Source organism: Dipodomys ordii, unplaced genomic scaffold, assembly GCF_000151885.1.
Source record: "Dipodomys ordii isolate 6190 unplaced genomic scaffold, Dord_2.0 Scaffold2, whole genome shotgun sequence".
NCBI lineage: Eukaryota > Metazoa > Chordata > Mammalia > Rodentia > Heteromyidae > Dipodomys > Dipodomys ordii.
In genome coordinates, this window is record NW_012267218.1 from 26,149,728 (window position 1) to 26,160,807 (window position 11,080).

The 11,080-nt window shown below is 42.4% G+C and overlaps 1 long non-coding RNA gene and 1 pseudogene across 1 annotated transcript in view; one reads left to right on the forward strand and one right to left on the reverse strand.

Annotated features, from left to right (window-relative positions):
* LOC105986685 overlaps positions 1-10,657 on the reverse strand; it is a 22,414-nt gene extending 11,757 nt beyond the window's left edge. Inside the window, exons 1-2 of the long non-coding RNA XR_001175129.1 lie at positions 10,591-10,657; positions 6,073-6,131 (exon numbers count right to left, since the gene is read on the reverse strand). This is a non-coding gene — a long non-coding RNA (uncharacterized LOC105986685). The remainder of the gene's footprint in view (positions 1-6,072; positions 6,132-10,590) is intronic.
* LOC105986676 lies at positions 3,666-4,603 on the forward strand (annotated as a pseudogene).
* Positions 10,658-11,080: the final 423 nt, after the last annotated feature.

Sequence of the window (11,080 nt, forward strand, 5' to 3'; positions counted from 1 at the left end):
GCTAATTGTTGTTAGACCCATGATATAGTTGGTTAGGAGGAGGCATCATATTTATGTACTAAGGGCATGTGTGTGAGTGCCTAACCCACTGTGGTGCTCTGCCACCTCTGTAATAAAATAGGAGAGTGGCAGAGCCCACAGTGGTAAGCAACCACACCTGATGCAAGTGAACACTGACAAAACCAAAAGAAGCAAAGAAGGGAAGTACGTCTGCAGCTAGCGCTCCTGATCTTCAGTAGACCACAGAGTGTAGGACACAGGGTTCCATCCAGCAGAGGACAGGAGGCAGACATCCTAAGGTTTAACCAAGTGTTTGGAGACTCATATTTTATGTCTATGACAAGAGAGAACAGCTTTCAACCAAAGAGGCAGAGCTATCAAAGCATTCCTCTCTGCAGAAATCTGGTGAAAAACCAGATACTAAAATGGAAAGCATTTTGTCATCTGAGGCGCTGGAGTGAATGTCTTCCATGTCTGTGGGGTTATTACTGTCCCATGTCTTTCCAGTTATGAACAACTGTTCTTGTCTGAACTCAAGCCATACATCATCGACTGCCTACCTGACATTTGCATCGAGGGGGCGATCTCCAACCTAGCACAGTAACATCAAACTTGAGATTCTCCTCACTTCTCCACAAATGGAAATCCTCGCTTTTCAGTTGCTCAGGCCAAACTTTCATGTTATCCCTGACTCCTTTCTAATCCATCAGCAAAGCTGTGGTCTGCCTTCAAAGTGTATTTTACAATCTAAGCACCTTTCATCCTACCCCACTGTCTCTTTCTTTGTTAGGTCTGTTCTCATTTCCCAACAGCATTATAAAGAGCCCATCTCTAGCCCTCCTTTCTCAGTCCACTGTGAACCCAGAAGCCCCAGGAGCTCGTTAGTCCGTCTGACCACACCACTCCCTCATCTAAAGTTCTCCAATGGCCTAGCTCCCTAAAAGTAGCAGTCAAAGGCCTCCTGGGACGTGAAACGGCCACGCCTGGACTGGACTCTCCCATTACCTCTCAGGGATCCTACTCCCTTTGAGTCCTTATTCTGGCTCTCTTTCCAGGAGCATTTCCCTGCTCTGGGGCCTTTGTACTATTGTGCAAAACTTGGCTGAGTGTTCTCCCCACTATCTGTAAGGCTTGTTTACTCAGTTTTTCCTTTCTTGATTCAAAGGTCACCTTGTCAAGGAGGCCTTCCCTGGCCAGTATGAAATGTATCCCCGCTGAGGTTCCCACCCCCCACCCCTGGCTCTTTTCCTTCTTTGCATTTACCTATCTCTAAAATTATATTATGTATTATCGCATATCCTGTCGTTCTGTCTCCACTCATGAAACATGAGCTTTTTGTGGGCTGTGCTGCCTTGTTTGTTCACTACTGTAATTCTCGGTGCTTTTACACCCATGGTAACCATATATGTAAATATTTGGTGACTAAATGGATGAGTAAAATATGATGGGCCTCAAAATTTGCTATGGAAACATTAGCAAGTAATTGACCCCAGTCTAGGTCTTTTTTTTGGAGGGGAGGGGTCTGCATGTGAAATTATATGTCTAACTCTAAGTACTCCCCCAACCCATACCTTTGCCTTATCTGAAAGGCTGGGTTAACGTGAAAAGCTGGGTACAGTTGTGGTAAGAAAAGTTCTGGTGTTCTTTTTTCATAGCCTCCCTTTTGTTTATTTATTTTAGATAACAAATACAAATTGTATGTATGGTACAACAGATTTTGACCTTTTGGTTCAAGCTCTGACAGTCTCATTTGTTTAAGCCTTTGTTTTCACGCTAACAAATTGATAGGCCTCCACTCATTGAAGGCTAAGGGGAATAATAAAATACTGAAACAAGGACAGAGGAAGACCCATTGCAACAATGATACTCACAAGACACTATGTTGGAAATTAACTTTACAACTTTGGGGGGAAGGAGGGGAAGAGGTGGGGAGGGAAGGGAAGGTAGTAGAAAAACAAAGGAGTGGGTAACAATGCTTGACAAGAAATGGACACATTACCTTACTCATGTAACTGTAACATCTCTGTACAGCATCTTTACAATAAAATAAAATATTATATATATACATATATATAGATATATAAAATATATATCTATATATAAACAAAAAACCCCTCTGAGAGGCGATATATTCTTCATGACCACACGGTGGCGCAATCACCTCCCACTGTCTCTAAGATTAGGTTGTGCCAAGTCCATTATGAAACTGTAGCAGCTACTATAAAATAGGTTGGCCCACCACTGTGAGATGCTTGTTTAGATTTTTATTAGTTCATTAAATAGAAAATGATGAGAACAAAAGTCTTAAATTGATATTACTAAAGATAACAAGGCATAAATCTCAGAACCAGAACAAGGAGTTGAACTTTGAGCTAAGGCTTTCTGACCAACATGATTTAAAGACCAGATTTGGAAAAGCTGAGGAATCTAAAGAAGCCTATGCCAGTATTAGGTAAATGATGCTTGGTTAAATCAGATCATGCATCTGTCTACAGGCAACAAAAAACATGAGGCACTGGGAGAGGAAATGGATGAAGTGTTTGGGTTCCAGGACGATTTTTTTTTTCTTAGAAGACTGCTTGAGTCTCTGGTATTTTTTTTTTTTTTGCCAGTCCTGAGACTTGAACTTGGGGCTTAGGCACTGTCCCTGAGCTGCTTTTGCTCAAGGCTAGCACTCTACCACTTGAGCCACAGTGCCACTACTAGCTTTTTCTGTTTATGTGGTACTGAGGAATCAAATTCAGGGCTTCATGCATGCTAGGCAAGCACTCTATCACTAAGCCACATTCCCAGCCCTCTGATAAATTAAAAAAAAATGATTGTGGATAGCAAGTAACACCCAGTAAGCCTACAATTTATAGTGGATTTTATCCTTATGTCTATTATTGGATGTCATCTTTGATTCAGGTTTTGTTTTTCTTTCCTCTAGCATCTCTTTTGCTAACAATGATTATTAATTAATAAAAAACGGAAGATTTTGTATTCTTATTTCATTTACAGGAATACTCCATGGAAAATAAAGTAAAGGAAAGCAAGAAAAATAAGCTGTAGAGCTCAGAAATTTGAGATTTGGACATCACACACTCAGACACAATTGTGATGCATTCTATATACAGGCTTTTTCTACTTTTTCATTCATTATATCATAAACATAATTCTATGTCATTGAAGTATTTCCTAATCATCATTAATTACACGCAGTTTGTTTGTGGTAGCCACTCTTACTTTTGTTACATTGCAAATCAAAATTACATATTTATGGTGCACAACATGTTTTGATATATATGCCTATATATAACAATTGATATATTTTTTGTATCACGTACTTTTCTGCATGCTGAACACATAAAATTTATTCAGTTAAAAATTAAAGCATAAGTCAGGTGCCACTGGATCATATTTATATTCCTAGCTACTCAGGAGGCTGAGATCTGAGGATAGTGGTTTGAAGCCAGCCCCAGCAGGAAAGACTGTGAGACTCTTATCTCTAATAAACTACTCAAAAAAAGCCAGAAGTGGTGCTGTGGCTCAAGCGGTAGAGAGCAGCCTTGAGCAAAAGAAGCCCAAGAACAGCACCAAGGCCCAGAGTTCAAGCCCAAGGGCCAGCAAAAAATAAAAAGCAAAAAATAAAGCATAATTTGGTGCTGCATCCCAAACTCAGCACCATGGCTGCCTACAAGCTGGTGTTGATCTAGGCGAGAGCCCCTGGAACCTAGAGAATGGCTTTCGCACATGTTGAACCCTGTGGGCCAAGCGGTGGCAAAGCGTGGCAGGCAGGCTCTACGAGATAGATTCTGGCTATGATTTTGACATCTGCTTCACCTCAGTGCAGAAATAAAGAATTAGGACCCACTGGACAGTATTGGACACCACTGAGCAGCTGCACTTGTCAGTCATGAGGACTTGGCGCCTCCATGAGCGGCACTGCGGGCCTGACTGGCCTCAACAAAACAGAAACTGCTGCTAAGCATGGTGAGGTCCAGGTGAAGATCTGGAGGTGCTCCTAGAATGTCCCACCACCTCCAATGGAGCCTGACCATCCCTTCTGTAGCAACATCAGTAAAGATCGCAGGTAAGATCTCACTGAGGGTCAGCTACCCTCCTGTGAGAGCCTGAAAGATAACTATTGCCAGAGCACTGCCCTTCTGGAATGAAGAAATTGTCCCCCAGATCAAAGAGGAGAAAAAGGTTCTGATTGTAGTCCACGGCGGCAGCCTCCTGGGCATCATGGAATTGAACCTGCCAACCTGTATTCCCATCATTGGTGAACTGAACAAGAACCTAAAGCCCATAAAGCCCATGGAGTTCCTGGGGGATGAAGAGACCATGCATAAAGCCACGGAGGCTGTGGCTACCCAGGGCAAGGCCAAGAAGTGAAGGCAAGCAGGCCAACTGCCACCCCATGGAACACCTTCCCTGCCCACTCATTGCTCTGCACCTCACTCTGACCACATCTGTACATCTTAAGCAGTAGGTAGCTGCAGATGGGGACCAGCGGCTCCCATTTGTATTCTTAACATTGTCTCTTGCACCTACTACCTTCATAGAATCTAGTCAGAATGGCACCTTTGGGGTGCAGGTTTTCAGCCTGAGCCCAGGGAAGGCTCCTCTTAAACTCAGGAGGGTTGAGAGACAGGAGTTCTAGTTTTTCCTAGTGCTTTGTTTACTAAGGACCTGCTTGAGTAGGGGTTAGGGAGGAACCAAGCCATGGCATGACCAATGAGAAGCCAGAATTCACTGTGAGCCAGCACCCAGTCCTAAGCTCTGATCCTCAGGTTCTGGTTGAGGAGGCTGGAGTCATTCCAGTGGAAGGTAAAAGTGCCCTCCATGGAGATTTCAAAAGAGCTATTTCCTCTGACTCCAGAGGTGCTGGCTCCAGATGGTTGCTATCAATCCTGAACTACATTTTTGTGTTACATTCACATTTACAAAAAAAGAGGAAATTTTATATATATATATATATATATATATATATACATTATTGATATCTATACTGATATATACACATGTATATCTGTATTACTGAACAAAAACCCTTCTAGAGTTTACAGTGGCAGTTGAAATAGTGCCACATGTGGCCATCCCAAGATGAGCCATTCCTCACACCAATGTGGAAAAGCTCCTTGGCCTCTGGGAACAGGAGTGCTTCCTGTTTTGACTTAAAATCCTCCTACCTTGTTCTGTGGCAGTGTATCTGGTTTTCCAGTTGCTTAGCTCTGCCACATGGACCCTATGCTCATTTTTAGCATAACTACTAAATCTTTCTTCCAGATCAGTGTGATTAAAGGAGTGATGTGAAAAGAAATGAAAGCATAAAAGACATCATTTTTACGTTCACTATGTTACACAGTAGCTCTCTTGTCAATATTCCTCTTTTGTAATTGAAATGTTGTGTGCTTTGGCCAACATCTCCCTAATTTCTCCATCCCCCAGACTCCTTCCATTTTACTGTTTTCCGGCATCGGCTTTCTTAGATTTCCCCATAAAAGTGGGATTTTATAGAATTTTTCTTTCTGCATCCAACATACTTTTCTAATGTGAAAATCAGTACCTGTAATGGTAGGAAACACTAAATAGGCCAGGACAAAGAAAATAATCAACTCTAATCCCATCATTGAGATTGAAATATTTGTTGTTCACATTTTAATATCTTTCTTTCAATAACATTTATGCATTTTTTCTCTTGCTATATCAATTATTTTAAAATAACAGAAGATTGGTTTCTACTTTTGTTTCTCACTTGTGTGGTTATTTTTCTGGTCATTACATGTTCTTTATCTCTTCTTTTGATTCTACCTATTTGGCACCCCGTGACAGTAAGGCTTACATGAAGGCCTTGAAGGGCTAGCACAGTCAGTGGCGTAATTTCAGAGAGCTGTCCCAGAGGCTCAATATGCCCCCAGCCTGCATGAAGCAGACATTCACTCCTTGATTTAAGGCTCTGATCCTTGTTCAAATGCAGCTCTCCAGAGAGTTCATTCAAAACAACCCTCTTCCTTAGTCTGTTTTCCTTCTAAACTAAGGTTTTCCTAAGAGATAGGAGGGAGAGGGAAAATAGGAGAGATTCCTTACCATTCTGGTGTTCTAAAGCAGCAACCATTCTCAGAAGGCAGGAATAAAAATACTGTCAACTGTAAGAAGAACATGTATAAATAACTGAGCACTTATATGTTAGTTACTGCCAGGGGACCTCTTACTTCATCTAACCTTACAACCCTATTTTATACATCCTCAGTAAAAGCTCAGAGAGGTGAAGTGCTTCATCCATTATATATTCTCCTAAACCATTTGCTTAAAATCACACTTGATACAAAACGGAGCATATGAATTAGCATCTAAGAGTCATTTACTTGAGAATTAGAGCATAAGAAACAAAAGGAGAATGCTGACCACCTTCTCCTGCTCCTCCTCCTGCTCCTCCTTCTTCTTTTCCTTTAAAGAAAGGTTGATGTTTGTACCAAAGTACTGATTTAACATGATTCCCAAAAGGACCAATGGAAGAATGACACTCATCACTCATTCATATCAAATGATAACTAGGTGCTAGAGTCTATATTAGGCACAAAATACACATACATCATGGGTGGCTAGAAATAAGTATTATTATTCTAATTTCCAGATGAAGGATTGAAGGCACTGGAGAAGAGAAGTATCATTCAATATCCAAATTTAAATTTGAATCCAAGAATTTAAATTCAGAATCCAAAGCAAAAAATGGGTCATTTCTGTAATTAGTTATCTATTTTGCCAATCCTGGGGTTTGAACTCTGAGCCTGAGCGCTGTCCCTGGGCTTCATGCTTAAGCCAAGCACGACTTACAGCTTTTTTGAGTAGTTTATTAGAAATAAGAGTCTCATGGAGTTTCCTGCCTGGGCTGGCTTCAAACCAAGATCCTCAGATCTCAGCCTCCTGAATAGCCAGGATTACAGATGTGAGCCACCGGTACCCAGCTTCTTCTATTTTTTTTAGAAAAACCTTAGGCTTAGCTTCTTACCAAGAGATCTTTGCACTTTTCTAAGGTACATGTTTCTGAGGAAAATGTATAGAGAAAAGAAAGAGATAGACATGTTGAATGTTTGCTGGGTGATAAGAAGCATGCTTTTGGATGTCTTATTTAATCCTATAAACATCCATGAAAAAGAAGATTCTATTATTATACCTATGCCAAGATGAGGAAACTGGGGTTCAAAAAAGGATAAGGCTACCTCTCTCTCTCTCTTTTTAAAGGATAGAGTGAGGATATATCATGATTTTTAACCCAAGTCTAGTGTCAACCTGAATCTCTGATTGTCATAATTTTCTCTTGCTTTGTGCTAATCTTTCCAGTGTGGTAGGGGGAAAATGTTCCTTTTGGGGTGACATTTGTCAGCTTCTCACTCAGGAACCTAACAGTAGTAAAATTTGGTAATTCCACCTGGATTTCAAAGTCTCAAAATCTTGTTTAGTCCCTTTTTTGCTCTGTCGTCTTCCCTGGTTAGATTTTTTGTTGTTGCTGTTTTTTGAAACAGGGTCTTGCTATTGTAGCTCAGGCTGGCCTCAAACTGGTGATTCTCTTGCCTCAGACTCCCTCTAGCTAGAATTTCTACCAATGCCTATTATATTAGTTTCAAAACCTATGACTTCTACTGTCCATCAATTAAATTAATTAATATCCTTCAATGCCCAACTTTGACCTCTCCAAATCTATTCTAGAGGTATTACTTAGTCACTGTGCAGCCCTGCTCAAAACCTTCCTTCTATCTGCTGCATAAAACCCAGACTTTCTAGGCTGGTATCCAACTCAGCCATTCAAGTGTGACTACTTCCTGAGAGTCAATTAGGTGACAGGAATTCTCTAGGTGCTGGGAAAACTGCTGAGAACCAGATAAACCAGTTCCTGCCTTTATGGCAAACACACTTGGCATTAAATAATTACAAATAATCAATTAAATAATTACAATGATGAGTCAAATAATTACAAGCTCCTCTACAACTTGTTTGCAATCCATCTTTTCTGAGTTCTTTCTCATCCTTTGATTCCATCCACATGGACTCACTTTCCTACCATTTCCCATATCTATGGTTGTTCCTATTCCCTCCTTCCTTTCCTGAACCCTAGCTCTTTCCTGCTCTTCCCCACACCCCTCTAGGAATTTCTTTCTTGAAGCCCTGTTGGGAAACTGTGTTCTAAAGGCTCTTTCCTCATGTGAATTCCTAGCACTTATCCATTCAACAAATATTTACTGAATGACTTGCTGAAATGTTTAATGAATGAATCTTCATGAGATCTTAAATTCCTGTTGTGGTACTAAAGACTTAAATAACACAAGGAGTTAGTTGCCTATTTCTAAGGGATCAAGGATTATTTTCCTCATCTCTTCTCTCAAAACTACATAAACCATAAAAAATTATAGACAAGCAAAATGACAATAAAGATAATCCAACTGCTCATAATACTACTAGTTGAACAGACCCACCAGACATTTCTTCTGATATTTTATTTCTCTGTGTCTATACCTAATTTGTAAAACTCCTTTCTCTCCTAAAGGTAAATTTTATGAAGAAAATCAATTATCATCTGAATACCGGTAGCTCATGCCTGTAATCCTAGCTATTTGGAGGGCTAAGATTTGAGGCGCACAGTTCAAAGTCATAGCAAAGTCTGTGAAACAGTCAGAAATGGAGCTCTTGTTCAAGTGGTAGCTGTTGTTCAAATGCCAGTCTTGAGGGGGAAAAATTAAGAAACAGCATGCAGGTCCTGAGTTTAAGCCTCAGTACTGGTACAGAAAAAAAGAAAATCTTTAAGATCATAAATTCTCTTCTGTGTTTCTAATACTTTTGTCTTAAAAAAAAAAGTCAGAGGGCTGGGAAGGTGGCTGAGGGGTAGAGTGCTTGCCTTGCATGCATGAGGCCATAGGTTTGATTCCTCAGCACCACATAAGCAGAAAACCTGGAAGTGGTGCTGTGGCTCAAGTGGTAAAGCGCTAGTCTTGAGCTGAATTGCTGAGAGACAGCGCCAAGGCCCAGAGTTCAGGCCCCATGACCAACAAAAATAAATAAATAAATAAATAAATCAGAGAACTTAGACTCATCTGTATCTTCTCCAGTTCATCAATCCTATCTACAGTAAGAACTGAATATTAGTTGAGGGCATTTACTTCAGGGATTTTCTCAAGAACTACTCTGGATACTCGTTTGAAGAATACTACTTACCTCTCATTTTTAAGACCTTCAATGTGTAGTGTGCTGGATTTATAATACAGCCATATTCACCAGCAAAGCACAGAATGTCGGGATGTCCAGTCATGCCCTTCACTTTTTCCTCAAGCACTTTCCCAGGGTCATGCAATTGATTGCTGATTTTTTTCAAAATGTTTTCTAATAATAAGCCCCAAACTAAAATTAAACAATAGTCAGAAGTGGCATGATGGTACACGCCTATAATCACAGCATCAGGAGCCAGAGGCAGGACAATTTCAAGTTCAAAGCTACTCTGGACTACATAGTAAGACCCTGTCTCAAATAAAAACAAACCAACCTATCTACCTCAGTGAAATAGTAACTCTTGCTTAATTTATTTGTGTCTGTTCGAGCTTCGGAAGGGGAAAAATTTTGGAAGACATTAGGCTACATCCTTAAGTATCGGCTCATTTTTAATATCAGAATATATATATGAAGCACACATCGCTCCGGTAGCTTGAAAGCACAGTAGAAACAGGGGCCACCGATCTAGTCTTAAGGTTTGAAGAAAAAAACAAACAGCAGTCTGAGCTAGGCACCGGTGGCTCATGCCTGTAATCCTAGCTACTCAGGAGGCTGAGATTTGAGGATCGTGGTTTGAAGCCAGTCTGGGCAGAAAAGTCCCGATGAGACTCTTACCTCCAATTAACTAGTTCAAAAAACCGGAAGTGGAACTGTGGCTCAAAGTGGTAGTCCGCTAGCTTTGAGCACAGAGCTCAAGGTCAGTGCCCAGACCCTGAGTTCAAGCCCCACCACTGAAAAAAAAAATAAATAAAAACAGAGTCTCTATATAAAGAGTTGTAGAAGGCCAGGCCTTGCTGTAGTGCAAGGCTCCAGCTTGCATACCTATATATCTACACAGTCACAGACAGACAGACAGACACACACACGTTTTTCTTGATGTGATCTCTATAGGCGTCACCACCAGTGGAGGTGCAATTAAAAAACAGGCAAGAGAAACTCCAAGTGGAGTCGAAAAGAAGATTCTCATCAGAGTCCACAGCTTTCTTAACCTCAGCTTAAAGCCCACACAGATGGTCTGTGACCTTTCTTTTCTGGCCTTCTAAGGCCACAGTGGTGTTTAACTCTTGACTCGGAAAGGGAGAGCTGCAGGCAAGTCTTTATGAAGGCCAGAAGCGCAAAGCTCTCCTAAGGCACTTCCCAACGGAACAGAAGTGCTTCACTGAGGGCGAGAGGGGGCATCCAAACTGGTCCGAGGGTTGGACTAAGAGGCAGATGCGAAAGGTGCAGAGTCAATTGAAAAGAGACTTTTTTTTTGGGGGGTGCACCCCTGATCATTCCTGTGTCCCCTTCTGCAGGCCCCTCGGGGTGCAAACACCGTGCACTCCAGAAGAGCTCCAACCCACCTACCGCAAACAAAAGGAGCGACCTCCCCACCAGCCTTTTCCTCTGAATGAACGCCCGCCGTCACCCTTCAGGACCCACCCTTCGCTGCGGACGTGCCCAATGAGGCCCGGCCTTCCTCACGGCGGGAGGTGTCTAACTCTCCCCGGAAACGGACAGGTGCGGCGGACCAATGGTTGGAGTCACAAGCGGGCCAATGAGCGAGAGCGCTGGGTCGACCTGGGGTTCGAGAATAGGAGAACCCTCCAAGAGGGTGGGACAAGGGGCGGTGCGACCGTAATGCAGAGGGGTGAGGGAACCTGCGAGGCCCGCCCAACCGCGGTGGTGGGGGGAGTGGGAGGGGAGGAGGAGAAACCCGGGGTCGGGTCATCGCAGCCAATGGGAGGACGGCCTGATGCCGGGGACGGGGCCCAGGCCTCTAGCCCCGCCCCTCAGGTCTGCAGGGCTGGGGCGGAGCCAGGCCTGCGTCAGGTGGTCCCGGGCGTGCGGGCGGCGC